Genomic DNA, 11,153 nt, shown 5'->3' on the forward strand with positions numbered 1-11,153 from the left:
TGTCACCCAGGCTTGAGTGCAGTGGCACGATCTTGGCTCACTGCAACCTCCACCTCCCAGGTTCCAGGGATTCTCCTGCCTCAGCCTCCCGAGTAGCTGGGACTACAGGTGTGCGCCACCATGCCCAGCTAATTTTTGTATTTTTAGTAGAGACGGGATTTCACCACGTTGGCTAGGCTGGTCTCGAACTCCTGACCTCAGATGATCCACCCGTCTTGGCCTCCCAAAGTGCTGGGGTTACAGGTATGAGCCACTGCGTCGGACTTCTTAAAAACTATTTCATGACACAAAAGAGCACATACTATATGATTCCACTTATATGACGATTAGGAACAGACAAAATCCATCTACAATGATAGAAATTGGAATAATTGTTATCTCTGAACTTTTGGGGGTGATGGAAATCTTCCGAGTCTTGCTCTTGGTGATGGTTATATGAGCTCATGCAGTTGTCAAAATGCACTGAACAGAACACTTAAGATCTATACACTGGACTGCTTGTAAAGTAAACCTGAAGAACATGTGTGAACGTTTTTGGTTGTTATAATGACTGAAGGGTGCTACAAATATATAGGAGATGGGGCCAGGGATGCTTTTACATCAAAGAACTCTCCCACCCAAAGGCCAGTAGGTCGCTGTTGAGAAAATACGGCTGCAAGCCATGGGGAGCCACAGAAGGATGGAAACACCACAGACTTGGCCACATCTGTATTTTGGTAAGACAGGGCTCTGTGGTGGTGGGAGTATCTTGGGACAGTGATGTGGCACAGAAGGTGGACATATGATCTTCACTGCCACTCCTAGGCCTCGTATTTGCCTAACTCTTAGCCCACTGGCCTGATGCTGCCCCGAAGGGGCCCCAGGAGGTCCCTCTGAGGTACCTCAGATGCTGACCAGCTAGGGAAGTAGCAGAGGCAGCAGATGGCAGTGGGAAATGGCAATGCCTCACCCCCAGCCTCCCGGCCTCATGATAAGCAGCGAGGATGATAAAAGTGATCATCTTCCTCTGAAGTGGAGTCTCAGTGAGGGGGTCTCCCTGAGTGTCTAGAGTCCCTGGAAGCAGGGCTGAACGCTACTGCTGCTACTATAGAAAAGCACTGTTTTACATCATGGGCTAAAGAAGAACACAGCTGACTTGCATGAAAATACTCACCTGACCCCTGCCTTCGGAAAGCCTTCTCTGACCTCCGTCCCGGGCAGGTGTCTCTCCTGTGTTCCCACAGCCCTACAGAGCACAGTTACTGCCTAGGTTTAAATTCTGGCTCTGACTCTTGCTGTGCGTACCTGAAATAGAGTTACTCAAGCTCTCTGTTTCCTCACCTGCAAATTGAGGATAACAGAAACCGTCTTCACTGAACTGTCACCAAGATTGAGATAATGCAGTAAGCACTCAGTAAGAGTGAGTGCTTATGATGAGCCTAGAATGCATCAGTACAGACCACTGTTGCCAGGTGACTCCTCTGGCACCTCCGCTAGACATCAAGGTCCTTGCGGGCAGGGTCCCTGTGGTCGTGTTGATTGCTGAGGGCCTTGTGTCCACCACAGTGCCTGGTACAGTAAATACTTGCACGCTTGAATCAATTCCGCCCACTAAGATCTCTCCTGAGAGCTTTCTTTTCCACCTACAATGCCTCTAAATCACAACAATTCTTCAGAAACGGAGTCAGACTCATTTGTATTCTGTTCCCTCTTCTCTCTTCTCTGTTACCTCCATGGCCATGCAGAACCCAAACAACATTTAGTTTTTAAATTAACAGCTTCTTCCTGGACTCTCTATTCCTACGACTTCACTCAGTGGTCTTCATACTGGGCACACAAAAATCCTTTTTAAAAAATGCACCCTGCACCTCTCAAAAAGTTAAACACAGAATGACCATACGATCCAGCAATTCCACTGCGAGGAATATACCCCGAAGAATTGAAAGCGGGGGCTCAAACAGATCCTGGCACACCAATGTTCATAGCCGTATTATTCACAATAGCCAAAAGGTGGAAACAGATGAATGGCTAAACAATGTGGGATATCCATACAACGGAATATATTCAGCTTTGAAAATAAATGGGATTCTGATATATGATACCACAGAGACGACCCTTGAAAACATTAGGCTAAGTGAAAGAAGCCAGACAAAAAAAGACAAACATGATGCCACTTACACGAGGTACCTAGAATAGGTGAATTTATGGAGACAGAAAGTAGAACGGAGGTCACCAGGCGCTGGGGGAGATGGGAATGAGGAATTAGTATTTAATGAGTACAGCGATTCAGTCTGGGAAGATAAAAAGATTCTGGAGATGGACAGTGGTGATGGTTGTATAACACTGTAAATATACTTAACGCCACAAAATTATACAGTTAAAATTGGTTAAAATGGTAAATTTTGTGTTATGTGTATTTTACCACAATTTAATAAAAGCCTCCCACACCAAACAAACAAAACACTGGAAGGACAGACTTCCCTCTGAAATCTGACAGAGCTGCATGTCCCTCTGCCACCCCTAGGGCTCTGTAACCTTGACCCCCTGGCCCAGGATCTATCTTCCTCTCCATCCTCTCCTTGGTTCCAACTCTTGGGTTCCCTGTTCTTTTTCTTTTTTTCTTTTTGAGACAGGGTCTCGCTCTGTCACCCAGGCTGGAGTGCAGCGGCGCTATCTTGGCTCACTGCAACCTCTGCCTCCTGGGTTCAAGCAATTCTCGTGCCTCAGCCTCCTGAGTAGGAGGGGCTGCAGGTGTGCGCCACCATGCCTGGCTAATTTTTATATTTTTACTAGGGACAGAGTTTCACCGTGTTGGCCAGGCTGGTCTCAAACTCCTGACCTCAAATGATCCCCTGCCTCAGCCTCCCAAAGTGCTGGGATTACAGGCATGAGCCACTGCACCAAGCTCCCTGTTCTTTTTCTACTCCAGACGCCAGGGCCACGACATGTTCCTTTCCTTGCACCCCTCTTTAACCACCTTGATCCCATCATATCTCTTGAGGGTGCTTCAGATGGATGCTTTGAGACTCTGAGATGGAAAAGCTATGTGCCTGGAGATGCTCATTATTGACTACGTGCAACAATAAAGACATAGTTAAATAAAGTAGGGGTCAGCCAACCAAGTATAAACAGAGAAGTCATGACAAAATGTTAAGTGAAAAATGCAGGCTATAAACCTATATGTGGTCTAATTTCAACTATTACAAAATGCAGATTTACAGAAAACATAGAATAGGGCATATAAAATGATGGTTCATCTTACGTTTGTTCTCTAGCATGCAGTATGGTTATTTTCACAACTGTAATTTATAATTCATACCAGACAACACCTTTAGGCAGATGATGAAATACACACATTGTTAGTTTTGCAAGAATCTTCAGAACTGATTCCAGATGCCCATATGCTGCCACCATTGAGGCCCACAAATCCCTCCCGAAAGGCGTGCAGAGGAATGGGAGGCGAGGGGGTGTTTCATGTCGACTCTTCAGAAAGACACTTCAGGACTTGGTGTGTCTCTCTAATGACTCCAACCAACTACCTCACCACAAAAAAGGAGGGCAATTTAGGGTGTTTATTTTGCTATTGGACTAACCAGGAAATTTGGCTGTGAACAGTTTATCCCTTACATTAGCCCAAAGTTCGGAATTCCCATGATGCTTGTTCCCTTACAAATCTGCAAACAGTGGATCTCCCGCATCTGGTGTGATGGGATCCCCTCCCCATCCAACATGCTACACCCCAGGTATAGAAACTTGAGTCACGCTTGCTTCAACGGGGACAAAGGAAGGAGGGTGGCTTCTGCTCCATGCGCTGCAGCACAGTGGGAAAAGCTTTTCTCAGTCTAAGAGTTTGGAAATTTCTGAGTTTTGCCAGACACCGGCGGCCACGATGCTCGTTCCACATCTCACCAGATGCAGAAAAGATGGAGATGATGTTAAAGAATGGGGGGAATCTATTTTTTTTTTCTCTTTGAGACGGAGTCTCACTCTTTCGCCCAGGCTGGACTGCAGTGGCTCTATCTCGGCTCACTGCAAGCTCCGCCTCCTGGGTTCATGCCATTCTCCTGCCTCAGCCTCCCGAGTAGCTGGGACTACAGGCGCCTGCCACGGCGCCTGGCTAATTTTTTGTATTTTTAGTAGACACGGGATTTCACCATGTTAGCCAGGATAGTCTCGATCTCCTGACCTCATGATCCGCCCACCTCGGCCTCTCAAAGTGCTGGGATTACAGGCGTGAGCCACCGCACCCAGCCTAGAATGGAGGGAATCTTATTTTCCACAATCCCCTAAGATAAGGAAGAGCCTTTTGGTGATAACACTGCTTAAAAGAGAAAAGAGTTTCTAGTTGTTTTTTTTTTTTTTCCCCTTGAGATGACCTGAGTTTCTACCTTCTACATATGACAGGTGACAGACCTGTGGCTGCAGATGGAATCTGGACCGGGGGTCCAGAGATGCTGTGATTCTAAGACTGAGCCTGCATGTCATCACCTAGCCCCTCACATGGTCCAGCCAGTTTTCCCATCTCCACCTGTAGATCAATTTCAACAATTGATTAGGTGCCTGAAGCATTTATATGTCTATAAATAATTTCTCCCTCCCCACTGCCTTCTCTTTTTGGGAATCTGTCAATTTACTGGAGATGATAGCATCTTGTCCTGCAAATATGGGTCTTTGTGTTAGAGATGAGTTTCCTTAAAACCTCTATGAAGGAAATGGTTGAGAGTGCAAGAGAAAATTTGAAATGAAGCCAGAAGGATGTATATTTGTGCTGGGAGGAGGATGAAGAAAGATCAAAAATGTTATTTTCATTGTTTTACAGTCATTTCAGGTACGTTTTACTATTTCGTCTTAGTCAACAGCAGTGTTTATAATATCAAGCCACATTGAATAAAATATGCAGACTTCACTTAAATTTTCATACTTGAGCGACAACACAGCATTCAAGTTATCTGAGCTTTATTATTTTGATCATAGTACAGCTTACTATACCCTTACTATGGTATAATATCTTTATTTATTGGTTCATATAAGTCTAAGATATGCAGTCTCACACATAAATGGTCATTTCCAACATTCATTCATTCATTCATTCATTCACTCATTCAACAATTATTTACTGTGAAGGGCCAGGCTTGGTTTGCTAGGCACAAAGAATATAAGGTGAATAGGATATGTGTTCTCTTAGATTCATTAACATCATGCAGCTTCTCATTCTTCAGGTCTATAGGCCCTTACATGATTGGCTCTGCCCACTCTCTCACCTTTTTCCTTATTACTTTCCCCCTTTGTCTGTCTCTTACAGCTACACTTCAGGTTCCTTGAAGACACCAAGCTATTGTTACCCCAGGGCCTCTGCACCTGTGGTCTCCTCTTTTTAGAATGCTGTTCCCCAGGTCTCCTCTTCATTCAGGTCTTTGTTCAAATATCACCTCCTCAAAGACAATTCTATTTAAAGGCAGATCTCTTTCTCCATTCTTCCTCCCAGTCATCCCTCTTCCTACTTTATTTTTCTCCAAAGCACTGCTCACCACCTGAACAATTTTATCTTTGCTTATGTTTTATTTTCTGTCTCCCCTGGTAGAGCTTGGGGAGGCAGTTCGTCTTTTTTAGCAATGTATCCCTAGGGGCTAGAACAACCTGGCATGTAACAGATGTTTATATGTATTCAGAAATAAATGAATGAATGAACTGGTTCTTGATAGTTTAGGGTGCTTGATGAACCAGCTTTTCAGGAGGGCTCATTATGGTCCCTGGTAGATTCATAGCCCCTACTCCTAAGCCTCCCACTCCTCCTCCTATTGGGCTGTGTCTGTGAATGACATCCTTGGCCATTCAGTCTCAAAGCCTTGCCATCACTTATTCTTCCCTCCTGCTAGTGCCTACATCCAATCAGTTACCAATTTTAGTGACACTGTGGCCTCTTGCATCAACTCCTTTTTCTAACCATTCTTACAACCACCCCCAGTCCATACTCTCTTTATCTCTCACCTAAACCATTGTCATCATTTCCTACCTGGGCTTCCGGCCAGCAGGCTCTCCTCATCCAATCTGTTCTCCAAGGGGTAGCCAGAGTGAGTTTCATTATGTTACGGGTTGATTATGTTTCTCAACCACTCAAAAACTAAAGACTCCCAACTCCTTAGCTTGGCAGTCAATGTCCCTCCAATAACCTCCATCCCCTTACCCAACCTTCCTTCTCAAGTCCCTTTTATTCTTTTTGCTCCAGTTGGAATGAACTGCTTTCCAGTTTCTGTATATATCCTAGAAGTCCCCATTGCCTGTCCATCCTCTGCTCATGCAATTTCCACTCCTTGAAATAGTTTTCTTCCTTTCTTCTAATGTACAAATCATTCACCCAGTTTAAATGCTACTTGGCTTCTCCAAGAAGCCGTTACTGACCTGTGAGGAGAATAAAAGTCCTCTTTCAACTGTTTTTAAGGGGTTATCCGCCTCTCTTTTAGGGCAAGTCTAGGGAAAGGACAGGCAATACGACACAGAAGAAAGAGTTCAGAATCTGGAGTCAGATCATCTGAGCTGGAGGCCTAGCTCTCTGGATCTGAGACTTCTGAGGTATGCACCCTTAGATAAGTGAAAATCCAAGCCTTAATTGCCCTATCTGTAAAATGGGGATGATAACACTATTGTTGTCACGGATGTGTTATGAGGAGTAAGTGACAGAGCATAGGAAGAGCTTTTGACACTACATACAAATTAATTATGAAATTCTATCACGCTAACATACAAAAAGTTGAATAAACAAAAGTGTTGATTCTCCCAGGGAGTTTTCATGGATGTTTTATGCTGGCTGAGCCTGAAGTCCAGGAATAGGTCAGGGGGGAAAGGAATTTTTTGAGGGAGGAGGACTTTGAGGCCTTAAGAATCCCATGTCCTTGGATGATCTGAAGAAAGGAAGAAGTATAGGGTATATCCACAAAGCTGGGGTCCTAGTGGAATTACTAGCTACCAATTCCTGAGCATTTTCTATGTGTTAGGGACTGTACTAAATACTCTACATACATCATTCTTGAGTCAGAAATTATTCCTTCATAAAGCAAAAGAAGCCCATAGCAGTTATATAAATACGTGCTCCCACCCCACCGCCAAATAGTTCATAACATCACCAATCCAATGATGTTATATTTTTGGATGGAGAAATTGAGACCCAAAAGGGTTATATACTGACACTGTACAGCCAGCGAGGAAGAGACTGGGCCTGGAATCCAGATCCCTTCACTCTGAAGGCAGAAATCCCTACATGGCAAAAACCCAGGGGCCACCATTCATTATGAAGTCTGGGTAAACTTCATAGCCAATGCCATCTACATGGACTACCTTGTCAGTGGCAGCCCCTGAAGTTCTGCCACTTGGCCACCCTGGCTCAGCTCCATGATGAGCTGCTCACCCCCCTCAAAAAGGAAGTTCTCGATGGAACTGGAGACTATGATTCTAAGTGAAGTAACTCAGGAATGGAAAACCAAACATTGTATGTTCTCACTCATAAGTGAGAGCTAAGCTATGAGGATGCAAAGGCATAAGAATGACACAGTGGACTTTGGGGACTTGGGGGAAAGGTGGGAGGTGGATGAGGGATAAAAGACTACACATTGGGTTCAGTGTATACTCTGGGTGATGGGTGCACCAAATTCTCACAAATAACCGTTAAAGAACTTACTCATGAAACCAAATACCACCTGTTCCCCAAAAATCTATGGAAATTAAATAAAAAAGGAAGTTCTTGAGACCAGAACCTCAGGTCCCTGGAGACTGAACACTGCCCTCCTTGCCAACTATTCCATCCAGAGTCTCCTCCAAGGTGACTGACTCCGTCCCTTCACCATCCGTCTATGCTTGTACTCCTTCAACACATCTCTCGGGGCACCCTCTCTGCACCAGGAATCAGGCTCAGCTCTGCGGACACCTGGCTGCCCTTGAGGGAGCCGTGTGCTGAGAAACCACCCGAACCTGGTGTGATTGTAACTCAAGCTTCCCCAGCAGCTTTGTCAGCAGCACCAAGAGGCTGCCCTTAACAAGCCCCAAGGAGAAAGAGGTGGGGACCTCGGCAAAGGGATGACTACAGGGGCCTGGTTGGAGTAGAAGATCTGGCCCTCAAGGGGGAGGGAAGGGTGACTGGGAGGGCATGCAGTCAGGACACAGTGGAGAAGAGGACGAATCCTGGGATGCCACATCACCTGGTCCAACTGAGGACACTCAGGCTCAGTGTGTCCCGGGTGGATCAGGACTAACGCCTGGGAATCTGATCTCAGGTCCTGGGCTTCTTCATTCTCCCAAACGAATCCCAAACCCGGAGTGTCTGAGTGTTATGAGAGCTCTCCTTTGAGGTTGAAGGAAGCAAATTAAAGCCCCCTCTCCCCTTTTTTTGGTACAATAGGTAGGGAAGGTAGAAAATGAATGGCACCTGCCCCTCCAAGTGGGGCAGGGCTGGAATTACACACTTTTGTGGTACACTCAGGTGAATTTTGGGGTTCTGGGGCTTCAATGTGGGTGGGATCTAGTTGTGTAGGAGGGGAGCATGAGTATGAAAACCAAGAACCCTAGATTCTAATGAAAGCTTTACCACTAACTCTCTGGTGACCTTGGTCCGCCACCTTACTGGGCCTCAGTTTCCCCATCTGTAAAATGAGAAGGTTGAATAAGTTCCCAGGATTCGTCTGGCCCTGATCTTCTAAGCCCTGTGATCCTTGATAAGGTAAGCCTCCCAAGGCTCTGACCCGGGCAATCTCCGATTTTGCAGGAGCCTGGGCCTCATCCAGAAACAAGCAGCATGCTGGGGGAGGGGAGCGCGCTAAGCTTTTATTCTAGGGGAGGGTGGGACGCGGGAGGCTAAAGCTAAAGGGTCGGTGGAGGCGAAGCGATGGGAAGGCTGGGAGCCGCGCTTTAGAGGCCAGAAGGCTAGCGGCGATTTCCAATCTCCCTCAGGGGCTTCAGGCTCTGGAGAGGCGATGCAGCCCAGAGCCGCGCACCAGCCTCCGCCGGCCGCAGAGGCTCAGACCCCAAACCACTATCCCGATTCCTCCCCGGAACCGCGCACAGGCTTCGTGGGGAGTGGCTGCCGCTCCCTCCCGGCTACCAAGCGCCAAGCCCCCTCCTCTGCGTGGGGGACCCCTCCCCCAGCATGCGGGCGCCCAGAGCCCCACGGGGGCGTGGCGGGGGCGGGCGCCGGCTCCTCGGCCGGGAGGGCTAGAGAAGGTGTCAGTTGCGGGGCCGCCCGAAGGAGGGACCCGCGCCCTCCACCTTCCGGCTCCGCACACAAAGGCGCAGACGGAGGCGCCGCACTTACCGGCCAGAGCGGGCTCCGGGCGCCGGCGAGCAGGCGGGCAGGCTGGCGGGAGGATGCGCGCGCGAGTGTGCGTGTGTCTGCGTGTGTCCCTGCTTGTGTCTGTGCCAGTGTGTGTGCTACGGGGGCCGCGCCGAGCTCTGTGCGTCTGCGTGTGCGGGGGCGTCCGTCCTTCGGTCCGTCCGCCTGGCGCTCCGTCCCGCGCTCCGTGCGCGCTCCCTCGCCCGACCGCCTCACCAAATGCGCTTCAGCTGCAGAGTCGCTGGCGCAGCCGCCGGGTGGGTTTGGCACCCCCCAGCCCCGGCTCCGCCCCGCCCCCGGGCGGGCTTGCGCCGCTCGCCGGGAATTGCGCAGGGCTGGCGGGGCGGGGTACCGGGAGAGCGGCCTGCTCCCGGGGCACGAAGGGGGCCGGATCACAGACCCTTAACCCCTGACCTCATCTCAGGTGCCTCCCTCTCCCGAGCAACTCTGCGCGGAGTCTCCGCAGTCGTCGCCCCCATGCCAAGGCTGCTTGGACAGGGAGGGCGGAGGAGTGGGAGCAGCGCATCCATTTCATTCATGATTTTTTCTCCTCTTGGGAGCCCCGGGTCGGGCCGCGCGGCTACGGCAACCGCCAGAGGGACCCCGGCAGGGCCGTGCGCGCTGAACCTGGGACGGGACAGACAGGCAGACAGAGGGAGTAGGGGCCAGCGAGACAAAGGGGGCAGAGTTGGGGGAGGGAGTCGGCTCATTGGGGGCATGCCGTGGCGCTCCCCGCATGTTGCCAACACCTGCGCAAGTGGAGCGGCCCCATACTAGGGCGCATGCAATACCGGCTGCCGAGGACCCGTTCTAGGACGCTGAGGAGGCGTCCTTTTTCCCAGTTCTCCCTGTTCAGCCTCTGGGGAGCTAGAGCGAGTGGACAGCCCCTCCCTCCACTGAGTCTTGCCCTCCTGACGTGCGGCGCGGGGCACGCACCTGTTTTGGTTTTCTCGTGGGCACCAGGGGCCCGGACGCGCAGGGAGCTGCCCATGTGCCCCACAATCCTGCCACAATCTTCCGTATTCTCCAGGCTGCTCGTGCGCTGGCCAGAGGTTTCCGGCATTCCATCCCCATGGGGGCTTGAGGCTGTGGGCTGCACACAGGGCAGGGATCCTAAACTCCATTTTTTACACGGGGAATCAGAGGCGAGCCACCACATAGCTACCACCCTGGTTCCAGCCACCATCCCAACCCCCCCCCTCTCCCGGGATTTCCATTATAGCCTCTTTACTGGTCTCCCAGCTTCCACCCTTGGCCCACTACAGCTGATTCTCTACACAGCAGTCAGGGCGATCCTTTAAAATTTAAGTCAGAGCACGTCGTTCCTTTACTGGAAATCCTACAGTAGCACTCCATTTCATCCAAGGGAAAGTTAAAGGCCCCTCATGACCTGCAAAGCCCTTCAGGAGCTGCTCCTTTTTAGCTCTTTAACCTCTCTTTCTACCACCCTCCCCCTTCTCCCACGCTCCAGTCACATTGGCCTTTTTAATGCATCATCGGCGTGGCAGCCCTGTGGCCTCAGGACCTTTGCACTGCTGGTCTGTCTGCCTGGAAACTCTTCCCTCTGATACAGTCACACGGCTACTCCTTTACCTCTTCAAAGTGTCACTCCCCCCACCCCCCCCCCCCCCGCCCCCGAGACGGAGTCTTGCTCTGTCGCCCAGGCTGGAGTGCAGTGGCTCCATCTCAGCTCACTGCAACCCCTGCCTCCTGGGTTCAAGCGATTCTCCTGTCTCAGCCTTCCGAGTAGCTGGGACTACAGGCGCCCGCCACCATGCCCAGCTAATTTTTGTATTTTTAGTTGAAACGGGGTTTCGCCATGTTGGCCGGGCTGGTCTCGAACTCCTGACCTCATGAT

At 49.7% G+C, this 11,153-nt stretch overlaps 1 protein-coding gene across 3 annotated transcripts in view; it reads right to left on the minus strand.

Annotated features, from left to right (window-relative positions):
• PTPN5 (protein tyrosine phosphatase non-receptor type 5) overlaps positions 1-9,636 on the minus strand; it is a 63,103-nt gene extending 53,467 nt beyond the window's left edge. For 2 of the 3 annotated variants that reach the window (XM_004050804.4, XM_019037276.4), the window contains exon 1: positions 9,278-9,636. The gene's annotated coding sequence lies outside the window, so the exon portion shown is untranslated. The remainder of the gene's footprint in view (positions 1-9,277) is intronic. The other variant, XM_004050806.5, reaches the window with a different exon arrangement.
• Between the last annotated feature and the right edge of the window lie 1,517 nt (positions 9,637-11,153).

This window comes from Gorilla gorilla, chromosome 9 (genome assembly GCF_029281585.2).
Source record: "Gorilla gorilla gorilla isolate KB3781 chromosome 9, NHGRI_mGorGor1-v2.1_pri, whole genome shotgun sequence".
In the NCBI taxonomy this organism is placed as follows: Eukaryota; Metazoa; Chordata; class Mammalia; order Primates; family Hominidae; genus Gorilla; species Gorilla gorilla.